At 43.4% G+C, this 14,093-nt stretch overlaps 1 long non-coding RNA gene across 1 annotated transcript in view; it reads right to left on the bottom strand.

Annotated features, from left to right (window-relative positions):
- The window catches only part of LOC135554654 (uncharacterized), a 77,529-nt gene extending 63,689 nt beyond the window's left edge, over window positions 1-13,840 (bottom strand). Inside the window, exons 1-2 of the long non-coding RNA XR_010457710.1 lie at window positions 13,763-13,840; window positions 9,934-10,051 (exon numbers count right to left, since the gene is read on the bottom strand). This is a non-coding gene — a long non-coding RNA (uncharacterized LOC135554654). The remainder of the gene's footprint in view (window positions 1-9,933; window positions 10,052-13,762) is intronic.
- Between the last annotated feature and the right edge of the window lie 253 nt (window positions 13,841-14,093).

The raw sequence follows: 14,093 nt of genomic DNA, 5'->3' as shown, positions 1-14,093 counted from the left end.
ATTGAAAAAAGTGGATTTTCAGCACCAATTAGGGTTTTACTCGGACACCAAATGACCTATCGAGCCGAAACTTGGGATTCGGGTCGCCTCAGCTAGGCCTACACATAACACAAGAAATGGATCCACAGCTAGAACGTAACCATGTGTTTTATGGTTTTTTTATGGTTTGAACCGAAGGCGTTGTGAATTTTGGGCCAGCTCTGAAGTATGTGATACTTGGCTCCTAAACGACTTGGGAAAAGTGGGTTTGGTGTCAGTTTGTATCAGTTTGGTGTCAGAATGATATCAAATTGACTGATGGACGGTGAATTGCAGGTGACTCTTGTCCATTTGCAAAATGTTTAAACCCTAACTTGCGATGAGAGGTACCAGAATCACCATCACCAAATTTGGATTCATTCTGAAATCAACCCTAAGTCTTTGGCATTCGAGCGATGGAGAGGTACCAGTATCACTGCCCAGCCATCCCGAGTTCATCGGGCCAGTCAATTTGGCATTCCTGCACGATTTTCAGTGACTTTGCAAAAGTGAGAAAACATTTGCAATATGTTTTAACAGTGAGGTACCATCACCAAAAGTGACATTCTGAAATAAACCCTAACGAGCGATGGAGAGGTACCAGATTCACTGCCCAGCCATCCCGAGTTCATCGGGCCAGTCAATTTGGCATTCCTGCACGATTTTTATAGCATGACAAATTGGTGATGGTGAATGCCCAGTTAACCATATTGCAAATGCACAGTGACTTTGAAAGAGTGAGAAAACATTACCAAATGGACATTCTGAAATCAACACAAAAAATGGCATCACCATAGTGTCCAGACTGTGCCGAGTCCAATGAGGCGCCCCGCTTGACCGTAGCTCGCTCGGTCTGAGCGCAGCGACCATGAGAAAAATAGGCCCACAATGAAGCCTGCACCACAATGTCATTTGATTTTGGGTGACAGCGGCGGAACCGTTAGGTTTAGAAGGACAATTCAAACACAGGACTGTTCCTAAGGTCCTCCCGATCTGTGCAAGCCTAACCTTGACCGTGTGACATTAACCCTTCACAGTTAAAAAAAAAACTAAATCACACAGATACACAACTTGGATGGAGAGACGTATTGGGGTGCGTAAAGACTGACAGTGCCTCCAATAGTTAGCTTTGTTCGAGCTAAACAGAACCGTCAGACCTAGAGTTCCGAAACTTTAGAAACCTGTTCTAGACCTCAGGTCGATAGTGCGTGGTGAGTTAGGTGGCACTAGAAGGTTCTCGGACCGAGAAACAGCCTCGTACATTTGCAATGACTTCAATTCATTTTGACCATTACGAAAATGGCGACATTTAGAAATGTCCCAGAGACACAAGACTAGGTGCATTGTGACCGTCTCAGCCCATAGAGACAGAACCCAACGTTTCTGTCCGATAGCTCATTCAAGGACCCCGTAGCAAGTAATTGAAAAAGTGGATTTTCAGCACCAATTAGGGTTTTACTCGGACACCAAATGACCTATCGAGCCGAAACTTGGGATTCGGGCTCGCCTCAGCTAGGCCTACACATAACACAATAAATGGATCCACAGCTAGAACGTAACCATGTGTTTTATGGTTTTTTTATGGTTTGAACCGAAGGCGTTGTGAATTTTGGGCCAGCTCTGAAGTATGTGATACTTGGCTCCTAAACGACTTGGGAAAAGTGGGTTTGGTGTCAGTTTGTATCAGTTTGGTGTCAGAATGATATCAAATTGACTGATGGACGGTGAATTGCAGGTGACTCTTGTCCATTTGCAAAATGTTTAAGCGGTGAGGTACCATCACCAAAAGCGACATTCTGAAATCAACCCTAACTTTGCAAGAGTGAGAGGAGGTAACCAGGGCGATTCCTGGAGAAATGCACAGTGACTTTGCAAGAGTAAACATCACCAAATGGATATTCTGGAATCAACCAGTATCACTGCCCAGCCATCCCGAGTTCATCGGGCCAGTCAATTTGGCATTCCTGCACGATTTTCAGTGACTATGCAAAAGTGAGAAAACATTTGCAATATGTTTTAACAGTGAGGTACCATCACCAAAAGTGACATTCTGAAATCAACCCTAACGAGCGATGGAGAGGTACCAGATTCACTGCCCAGCCATCCCGAGTTCATCGGGCCAGTCAATTTGGCATTCCTGCACGATTTTTATAGCATGACAAATTGGTGATGGTGAATGCCCAGTTAACCATATTGCAAATGCACAGTGACTTTGAAAGAGTGAGAAAACATTACCAAATGGACATTCTGAAATCAACACAAAAAATGGCATCACCATAGTGTCCAGACTGTGCCGAGTCCAATGAGGCGCCCAACACAAAAATGCTCACCATAGACCGTAGCTCGCTCGGTCTGAGCGCAGCGACCATGAGAAAAATAGGCCCACAATGAAGCCTGCACCACAATGTCATTTGATTTTGGGTGACAGCGGCGGAACCGTTAGGTTTAGAAGGACAATTCAAACACAGGACTGTTCCTAAGGTCCTCCCGATCTGTGCAAGCCTAACCTTGACCGTGTGACATTAACCCTTCACAGTTAAAAAAAAAAAACTAAATCACACAGAACACAACTTGGATGGAGGGACGTATTGGGGTGCGTAAAGACTGACAGTGCCTCCAATAGTTAGCTTTGTTCGAGCTAAAAAGAACCGTCAGACCTAGAGTTCCGAAACTTTAGAAACCTGTTCTAGACCTCAGGTCGATAGTGCGTGGTGAGTTAGGTGGCACTAGAAGGTTCTCGGACCGAGAAACAGCCTCGTACATTTGCAATGACTTCAATTCATTTTGACCATTACGAAAATGGCGACATTTAGAAATGTCCCAGAGACACAAGACTAGGTGCATTGTGACCGTCTCGGCCCATAGAGACAGAACCCAACGTTTCTGTCCGATAGCTCATTCAAGGACCCCGTAGCAAGTAATTGAAAAAAGTGGATTTTCAGCACCAATTAGGGTTTTACTCGGACACCAAATGACCTATCGAGCCGAAACTTGGGATTCGGGGTCGCCTCAGCTAGGCCTACACATAACACAATAAATGGATCCGCAGCTAGAACGTAACCACGTGTTTTATGTTTTTTTTATGGTTTGAACCGAAGGCATTGTGAATTTTGGGCCAGCTCTGAAGTATGTGATACTTGGCTCCTAAACGACTTGGGAAAAGTGGGTTTGGTGTCAGTTTGTATCAGTTTGGTGTCAGAATGATATCAAATTGACTGATGGACGGTGAATTGCAGGTGACTCTTGTCCATTTGCAAAATGTTTAAGCGGTGAGGTACCATCACCAAAAGCGACATTCTGAAATCAACCCTAACTTGCGATGGAGAGGTACCAGAATCACTGGAGATCGGGCCAGTCAATTTGGCATTCCTGCATGATTTTTATAGCATGACAAATTGGTGATGGTGAATGCCAGTTAACCATATTGCAAATGCACAGTGACTTTGCAAGAGTGAGAAACATCACCAAATGGATATTCTGGAATCAACCCTAACGAGCGATGGAGAGGTACCAGAATCACTGCCCAGCCATCCCGAGTTCATCGGGCCAGTCAATTTGGCATTCCTGCACGATTTTCAGTGACTATGCAAAAGTGAGAAAACATTTGCAATATGTTTCAACAGTGAGGTACCATCACCAAAAGTGACATTCTGAAATAAACCCAACGAGCGATGGAGAGGTACCAGAATCACTGCCCAGCCATCCCGAGTTCATCGGGCCAGTCAATTTGGCATTCCTGCATGATTTTTATAGCATGACAAATTGGTGATGGTGAATGCCCAGTTAACCATATTGCAAATGCACAGTGACTTTGCAAGAGTGAGAAACATCACCAAATGGATATTCTGGAATCAACCCTAACGAGCGATGGAGAGGTACCAGAATCACTGCCCAGCCATCCCGAGTTCATCGGGCCAGTCAATTTGGCATTCCTGCACGATTTTCAGTGACTATGCAAAAGTGAGAAAACATTTGCAATATGTTTTAACAGTGAGGTACCATCACCAAAAGTGACATTCTGAAATAAACCCTAACGAGCGATGGAGAGGTACCAGATTCACTGCCCAGCCATCCCGAGTTCATCGGGCCAGTCAATTTGGCATTCCTGCACGATTTTTATAGCATGACAAATTGGTGATGGTGAATGCCCAGTTAACCATATTGCAAATGCACAGTGACTTTGAAAGAGTGAGAAAACATTACCAAATGGACATTCTGAAATCAACACAAAAAATGGCATCACCATAGTGTCCAGACTGTGCCGAGTCCAATGAGGCGCCCGCTTGACCGTAGCTCGCTCGGTCTGAGCGCAGCGACCATGAGAAAAATAGGCCCACAATGAAGCCTGCACCACAATGTCATTTGATTTTGGGTGACAGCGGCGGAACCGTTAGGTTTAGAAGGACAATTCAAACACAGGACTGTTCCTAAGGTCCTCCCGATCTGTGCAAGCCTAACCTTGACCGTGTGACATTAACCCTTCACAGTTAAAAAAAAACTAAATCACACAGATACACAACTTGGATGGAGGGACGTATTGGGGTGCGTAAAGACTGACAGTGCCTCCAATAGTTAGCTTTGTTCGAGCTAAAAAAGAACCGTCAGACCTAGAGTTCCGAAACTTTAGAAACCTGTTCTAGACCTCAGGTCGATAGTGCGTGGTGAGTTAGGTGGCACTAGAAGGTTCTTGGACCGAGAAACAGCCTCGTTGACATTTGCAATGACTTCAATTCATTTTGACCATTACGAAAATGGCGACATTTAGAAATGTCCCAGAGACACAAGACTAGGTGCATTGTGACCGTCTCGGCCCATAGAGACAGAACCCAACGTTTCTGTCCGATAGCTCATTCAAGGACCCCATAGCAAGTAATTGAAAAAAGTGGATTTTCAGCACCAATTAGGCTTTTACTCGGACACCAAATGACCTATCGAGCCGAAACTTGGGATTCGGGGTCGCCTCAGCTAGGCCTACACATAACACAAGAAATGGATCCGCAGCTAGAACGTAACCACGTGTTTTATGTTTTTTTTATGGTTTGAACCGAAGGCATTGTGAATTTTGGGCCAGCTCTGAAGTATGTGATACTTGGCTCCTAAACGAGTTGGGAAAAGTGGGTTTGGTGTCAGTTTGTATCAGTTTGGTGTCAGAATGATATCAAATTGACTGATGGACGGTGAATTGCAGGTGACTCTTGTCCATTTGCAATATGTTTAAGCGGTGAGGTACCATCACCAAAAGCGACATTCTGAAATCAACCCTAACTTGCGATGGAGAGGTACCAGAATCACTGCCCAGCCATCCCAGTTCATCGGGCCAGTCAATTTGGCATTCCTGCATGATTTTATAGCATGACAAATTGGTGATGGTGAATGCCCAGTTAACCATATTGCAAATGCACAGTGACTTTGCAAGAGTGAGAAACATCACCAAATGGATATTCTGGAATCAACCCTAACGAGCGATGGAGAGGTACCAGAATCACTGCCCAGCCATCCCGAGTTCATCGGGCCAGTCAATTTGGCATTCCTGCACGATTTTCAGTGACTATGCAAAAGTGAGAAAACATTTGCAATATGTTTCAACAGTGAGGTACCATCACCAAAAGTGACATTCTGAAATAAACCCTAACGAGCGATGGAGAGGTACCAGATTCACTGCCCAGCCATCCCGAGTTCATCGGGCCAGTCAATTTGGCATTCCTGCATGATTTTTATAGCATGACAAATTGGTGATGGTGAATGCCCAGTTAACCATATTGCAAATGCACAGTGACTTTGCAAGAGTGAGAAACATCACCAAATGGATATTCTGGAATCAACCCTAACGAGCGATGGAGAGGTACCAGAATCACTGCCCAGCCATCCCGAGTTCATCGGGCCAGTCAATTTGGCATTCCTGCACGATTTTCAGTGACTATGCAAAAGTGAGAAAACATTTGCAATATGTTTTAACAGTGAGGTACCATCACCAAAAGTGACATTCTGAAATAAACCCTAACGAGCGATGGAGAGGTACCAGATTCACTGCCCAGCCATCCCGAGTTCATCGGGCCAGTCAATTTGGCATTCCTGCACGATTTTTATAGCATGACAAATTGGTGATGGTGAATGCCCAGTTAACCATATTGCAAATGCACAGTGACTTTGAAAGAGTGAGAAAACATTACCAAATGGACATTCTGAAATCAACACAAAAAATGGCATCACCATAGTGTCCAGACTGTGCCGAGTCCAATGAGGCGCCCGCTGACCGTAGCTCGCTCGGTCTGAGCGCAGCGACCATGAGAAAAATAGGCCCACAATGAAGCCTGCACCACAATGTCATTTGATTTTGGGTGACAGCGAAGGGAACCGTTAGGTTTAGAAGGACAATTCAAACACAGGACTGTTCCTAAGGTCCTCCCGATCTGTGCAAGCCTAACCTTGACCGTGTGACATTAACCCTTCACAGTTAAAAAAAAACTAAATCACACAGATACACAACTTGGATGGAGGGACGTATTGGGGTGCGTAAAGACTGACAGTGCCTCCAATAGTTAGCTTTGTTCGAGCTAAAAAAGAACCGTCAGACCTAGAGTTCCGAAACTTTAGAAACCTGTTCTAGACCTCAGGTCGATAGTGCGTGGTGAGTTAGGTGGCACTAGAAGGTTCTCGGACCGAGAAACAGCCTCGTACATTTGCAATGACTTCAATTCATTTTGACCATTACGAAAATGGCGACATTTAGAAATGTCCCAGAGACACAAGACTAGGTGCATTGTGACCGTCTCGCCCATAGAGACAGAACCCAACGTTTCTGTCCGATAGCTCATTCAAGGACCCCATAGCAAGTAATTGAAAAAAGTGGATTTTCAGCACCAATTAGGCTTTTACTGGACACCAAATGACCTATCGAGCCGAAACTTGGGATTCGGGGTCGCCTCAGCTAGGCCTACACATAACACAAGAAATGGATCCGCAGCTAGAACGTAACCACGTGTTTTATGTTTTTTTTATGGTTTGAACCGAAGGCATTGTGAATTTTGGGCCAGCTCTGAAGTATGTGATACTTGGCTCCTAAACGAGTTGGGAAAAGTGGGTTTGGTGTCAGTTTGTATCAGTTTGGTGTCAGAATGATATCAAATTGACTGATGGACGGTGAATTGCAGTGACTTTGTCCATTTGCAATATGTTTAAGCGGTGAGGTACCATCACCAAAAGCGACATTCTGAAATCAACCCTAACGAGCGATGGAGAGGTACCAGTATCACTGCCCAGCCATCCCGAGTTCATCGGGCCAGTCAATTTGGCATTCCTGCATGATTTTTATAGCATGACAAATTGGTGATGGTGAATGCCCAGTTAACCATATTGCAAATGCACAGTGACTTTGCAAAAGTGAGAAAACATAAACAAATGGACATGATGAAATCAACACCACGAGTGATTGAAAGGAACAACAATCACTGCCCGGCCATCCCGAGTTCATCAGGCCAGTCAATTTTGCATTTCTGCAGGATTTTTGAGCATGTCAAATTTCTTATGACATTTGGCCCCCACAAAACATATGCCTTATGCACAAGTACAAAAAAAAAAAATGATGATGATAAAATATGACTAAAGTATGTTGATACAGTTCTTATACGTGTGTAATTGACACAAAATTCTAAAGAATTTCGAAAAACGGTCCAGAAAGCACTTTTTTAGGGGTGTGTGAAGTTTTTATGAAATTTTGCAATTATTGACTTTTGACTTCTGACTTCCTATGAAATCATTTTGCAAATGGAGAAAACACATGCAATAATGCGCAAGTAAAAAAAAAAAAAATTCTGATAATAAAATTGGACAAAAGTATATTCATACAGTTCTTACACATGTGTAATTGACAAAAAAAGCGAAAGAATTTCAAAAAACGGTCCAGAAAGGACTTTTTTTAGGGGTGATAAGTTTTTGACAAAAAAATCAATTTTTTCAAAATTTGGCTTTTGGATGTTGACTTGGGGTCCATTTTCAATATGAAAAACCACGGTGGAGCGCACATGCCACCTGTTGGATTTTTGAAGTGTTACAACTGGCAATTGCCATATGACATTTGAAATACATTTTGCATGAATCAACGCCGATTTGGGTGGTATTGGCCATCGTGTACATGGTTTGCCCTATGCCAATGTTTTCCCATTCATTTTTGTCCATTTCAGGCGGGTATTCCCTTACATGCGGATAGAAATTAGGTAAAACTGATTTAAGTTTCCCTGCATTTAAGTCCACGGCCACTAGGAGCGCCGCCTCTGGATGAGCGTAATTTCTGTTAGTTTATGGCGGAATGCAGCTCATTGAGGTTTTAGTGCCAGCGTCGGTCTGTGGTGGTATGTAGATAGCTATGAAGAATACAGATGGAAACTCTCTTGGTAGTGTGGTCTACAGTTTATCATGAGATACTCTACCTCAGGGAGCAAAACCTTGAGACTTCCTTAGACATCTTGCAAGAGCTATTGTTTACATATATGCATAGGCCCCCGCCCTGTGTCTTACCAGAGGCTGCTGTTCTGTCCTGCTGATGGAGTGTATAACCCGCCAGCTGTATATTCTTAATGTTGTTGGTTAGCCACAAGTTGGTGGAACATAAGATATTACAGTTTTTAATGTCTCGTTCGTAGGATATACGTGCTTTCAGTTTGTCCCATTTATTTTCCAGCGATTGAACATCAGCTAGCAGGATGGAAGGCAAGGGCAGATTAGCCACTCGTCGCCTGATCCTCACAAGGCACCCAGGTCTCTTTCCACGAAATGTCTTTCTCCTTCTCAAGCGTATCACAGGGATACGGTAGGCCACACAAGCTCACAGCACTGGACCGCTGAGTGCTGAAGTGCGTAACGTGTAAAAATCATCTGTCCTCGGTTGCAACACTCACTACACAGTTCCAATCTGCTGCTGGAAGCAACGTCTCCACAAGAACTGTTTGTTGGGAGCTTCATGAAATCGGTTTCCATGGCAGAGCAGCCGCACACAAGCCTAAGATCACCTTTGCGCAATGCCAAGCGTCGGCTGGGGTGGTGTAAAGCTCACACCATTGGACTCTGGAGCAGTGGAAACGCTGTCTGGAGTGATGAATCACGCTTCACCATTTGGCAGTCCGACGGGCGATTCTAGGTTTGGTGGATGTTAGGAGAACCCTACCTGCCCCAATGCATAGTGCCAACTGTAAAGTTTGGTGGAGGAGGAATAATGGTCTGGGGCTGTTTTTCATGGTTCGGGCATAGTTCCAGTGAAGGGACATCTTAATGCTACAGCATATAATGACATTATAGATGATTCTGTGTTTCCAACTTTGTGGCAAAAGTTTGGGGAAGGCCCTTTCCTGTTTCAGTATGACAATGCCCCCGTGCACAAAGTGGGGTTCAGAAATGGTTTGTCAAGATCGGTGTGGAAGAACTTGACTGGCCTGCACAAAGCTCTGACCTCAACCCCATCGAACACCTTTGGGATGAATTGGAACGCCGACTGAGAGCCAGGTCTAATCGCCCAACATCAGTCCCTGACATCATTAATGCTCTTGTGGCTGAATGCCCACCAACAATGTTCCAACAAAGCCTTCCCAGAAGAGTGGTGGCTGTTATCGGAGCAAAGGGGGACAAACTCCATGTTAATGCCCATTATTTTGGAATGAGATGTTCGATGAGCAGGTGTCCACATACGTTTGGTCATGTAGTGTATGTATGTATACAGTATAACATGCTGATCCAAACATTTATCCTAGTGTTTATCACCAGTAATTTCTACCCATAACCTTTACATTACTAATATTAAACATTAAGTCATTGTACTGTTGGGTTAGTTAAAGGTGCATATCAAATAGGCTATGACAGAGAAGAGAAAATACATTGAGACAAAAAAAACATTCTTTATGATTATCTAATTAGCTTGCTAATCACCGAATGACTGTGATCTTAGATACACTTTGTCTTGATCAGGCAGTTGTTGTTGCTGCATTGGTGCTGCTGGGCAATTTCTCGTAGCACTTCTTCATCTCTTCATATTCCTCAGAGACATCTGCAAAGAAGCATTTTATTTTTATTTTATTTCACCTTTATTTAACCAGGTAGGCTAGTTGAGAACAAGTCTCAGTCTCCTTTGCAACTGCAACCTGGCCAAGATAAAGCAAAGCAGATCGACACATACACAACATAGAGTTACACATGGAATAAACAGACATACAATCAATAATACAGTAGAAAAATATATATACACCATGTGCAAATGAGGTAGGATACAAGAGGTAAGGCAATAAATAGACCATGGTGGCAAAGTAATTACAATATAGCAATTAAACACTGGAATGGTATATGTGCAGAAGACGAATGTGCAAGTAGAGATACTGGGGTGCTTTTTTAAAATACAGTATGGGGATGAGGTAGTTGGATGGGCTGTTTACAGATGGGCTATGTACAGGTGCAGTGATCTGAGAGCTGCTCTGACAGCTGGTGCCTAAAGCTAGTGAGGGAGATATGAGTGTCCAGCTTCAGTGATTTTTGCAGTTCGTTCCAGTCATTGGCAGCAGAGAACTTGAAGGAAAGGCGGCCATAGGAGGAATTGGCTTTGGGGGTGATCAGTGAGATATACCTGCTGGAGCGCGTGCTACAGATGGGTGCTGCTATGGTGACCAGTGAGCTGAGATAAGGTGGGGCTTACATAGTAGAGACTTGTAGATGACCTGGAGCCAGTGGGTTTGGCAAAGAGTATGAAGTGAGGGCCAGCCAACGAGAGTGTACAGGTTGCAGTGGTGGGTAGTATATGGGGCTTTGGTGACAAAATGGATGGCACTGTGATAGACTGCATCCAATTTGTTCAGTAGAGTGTTGGAGGCTATTTTATAAATTACATTGCCGAAGTTGAGGATAGGTAGGAATGTCAGTTTTACGAGGGTATGTTTGGCAGCATGAGTGAAGGATGCTTTTTCAAAATAGGAAGCCGATTCTAGATTACATTTTGGATTGGAGATGCTTAATGTGAGTCTGGAAGAAGAGTTTATGTTTATGATGTTGGACGGGCGGGCAAGTGCTGGCAGTGATCGGTTGAAGAGCATGCATTTCGTTTTACTTGCATTTAAGAGCAGTTTGAGGCCACGGAATGAGAGTTGTATGGCATTGAAGCTCGTCGGGAGGTTAGTAAACACAGTGTCCAAAGAAGGGCCAGAAGTATACAGAATGGTGTCGTCTGCGTAAAGGTGGATCAGAGATTCACCAGCAGCAAGAGCGACAACATTGATGTATACAGAGAAGAGAGTCGGCCCAAGAATTGAACCCTGTGTGTTTGCTGAAACTATACTTTCAGTTCCTGTTGATACTATGTTACAGTCTTCTGCTAGCACATGGTAGATATAGGAGGAAGAAGGATTGGGAAACTAACTGCAAATAACAATAAGCTGAACTCCGCCTAGCAGAGATATCTTTCTATTAGCAACTACTAAATATGAGCGTATATGGTATTAAAGATAAGGGACATCCCTGATCCTCAGTAGGGGATAAAAAGGGAAAACATAATCTTTTGTACTGAGTGTCTCGCTTGCAAATTACTGTAAGTGTATACTCCAGGTTGTAATCCTTATTAAACAAACTAACCTCTGATCAAAGAAGTGTCCTGTGGTCACTTATGTGCACATAGGGCAGAATTCCCTTACAATTCTCTGCCTAAATGACTACCGACCCATAGCACTCACTTCTGTAGCCAGTAAGTGCTTTGAAAGGCTGGTCGTGGCTCACATCAACACCATTATCCCAGAAACCCTAGATACACTCAATTTGCATATAGCCCCAACAGATCCACAGATGATGCAATCTCTATTGCACTCCACACTTCCCTTTCCCACCTGGACAAAAGGAACACCTATGTGAAAATGCTATTCATTGACTACTGTTCAGCATTCAACACCATAGTGCCCTCAAAGCTCATCACTAAGCTAAGGGCCTTGGGACTAAACACCTCCCTCTGCAACTGGATCCTAAACTTCCTGACGGGCCAACCACAGGTGGTAAGGGTAGGTAACAACACTCCCGCCACGCTGATCCTCAACACCGGGACCCTTTAGGAGTGCTTGCTCAGTCCCCTCCTGTACTCCCTGTTCACTCATGACTGCATGGCCAGGCATGACTCCAAAACCATCATCAAGTTTGCTGATGACACAACAGCAGTAGGCCTGATCACCTACAAAGACAAGACAGCCTATAGGGACGAGGTCAGAGACCTGGCCGTGTGGTGCCAGGACAACAACCTCTCCCTCAACATGATCACGACAAAGGAGATGCTTGTGGACTACAGGACAATTGAGAACCGAGCACACCCCCATTCTCATCGATGGGGCTGTAGTGGAGCAGGTCCAAACAGTAGGTCCAAACACCAAGACAGTCTTGAAGAGGGCACAAGAAAACCTATTCCCCTTCAGGAGACTTAAAAGATTTGGCATGGGTCCTCAGATCTTCAAAAAGTTCTACAGCTGCACCATCAAGAGCTGGTTGCATCACTGCTTGGTATGGCAACTGCTCTGCCTCCAACCGCAAGGCTCTACAGAGGGTAGTGGCACTACAGAGGCACTACAGAGGGTAGTGGCACTACAGAGGGTAGTGCGTACGGCCCAGTACATCACCGGGTCCAAGCTTCCTGGAACCCTATACCAGGCGGTGTTAGAGGAAGGCCCTAAAAATGGTCAAAGACTCCAGCTACACTAGTCATAGACTGTTCTCTCTGCTACCGCACAGCAAGCGGTTCCGGAGCGCCCAGTCTAGTTCCAAAATACTTCTTAATAGCTTCTACCCCCAAGCCATAAGACTCCTGAACAGCTAATCAAATGGCTACCCAGACTATTGTCCCCACCCCCTATTTTGCACTGCTGCTACTCTCTGTTTATTTATGCGTAGTCACTTTAACTCTGCTGACATGTACAGATTACTTGTAGTTTTTCATGTTGTTTGTCAGTAATTTTTGTAATGGCTTGGTGCTGCCTATCTTGGCCAAGACGCTCTTGAAAAAGAGATTTTAAATCTCAATGAGCCCTTCCGGGTTAAATAAAGGTTATATAAAATAAATAAATAAAACATTTCACTGTAAGGTCTACCTGTTGTATTCGGCACAAATGACAAATAAAGTTTTATTTGATTTAGTATATTCCTCACCGTGAAAACAGTTGATGGGACTGTAAAACTGGTCATTTAGCTAATAATCATTGGTAGTGATAGGCGAAACCATTCTATTTAAATAGTTCATGGCCAAATCAACTAAAATCCATTGAAATCAACTCGATATACGGTTTGACCTTACTTAAAGGTGATTTGGCCATTTTAAAAGGTTTGTTTATATTTAGAACAGATTTGTAATATTTGTAAAACATCACTTACTCATTCTGCTACTAATTCAAGCTACTAATTCAAGCTAATTTAATTCCTGCTGCCACTTATTTGAAGAAAAAAAAAGAACTTGCAAATCTCTTACATTTCCTTATCTCATTTGCAGTAATGTTAGCATTCAATTATCACCTTACAAGATCTGAATAAAACACATTTTTACCCCCAATTAATATCATTTATTGTAATGCTGCTACTTATTTAAAGCCATTTCAGGCATTTCTAAGCAGTTTTTATGAAACCTATTTCATGAGGAAATTGAAATGACAAATTAATTGTCTTTCCTGTAAATGAGCCCACATTGATCAACTAAGAGTTTACCGTGAAATGTTTGTAAAGTTCAAACAAAAATATGCTGATACTTTACCTCTAAGGCAATCTTCTACAAATGTATTATGTGCTACTTACTCGCCTCTCTACAGCAAGCAAACATACTGAACAATGTGGTGTTGGATAAAGGAGTACAACAGGATGGGTGTTGCCGCTCTTTGACTTGTTCTGACTGGTTTTCATATTCAAGCTACAAAAAAACACCTCAGTTAACCCTAATTTCCCCTCTATAAAATAGAATGACTTTGCTCAGTATATTACTGTGATTGAACAATAGTGCTTAAACTAATTTAAACTAATAAAAAATCCAGTCATGCAATAACGTTGGCTTTATTCAACTACACAATTTCTTGGCTGTAACATGTTCA

The sequence above is a fragment of the Oncorhynchus masou genome, chromosome 14 (assembly GCF_036934945.1).
Source record: "Oncorhynchus masou masou isolate Uvic2021 chromosome 14, UVic_Omas_1.1, whole genome shotgun sequence".
In the NCBI taxonomy this organism is placed as follows: domain Eukaryota; kingdom Metazoa; phylum Chordata; class Actinopteri; order Salmoniformes; family Salmonidae; genus Oncorhynchus; species Oncorhynchus masou.
The sequence above is the reverse complement of the archived record's forward strand: the minus strand, read 5'-3'. Positions and strand labels throughout refer to the sequence as shown.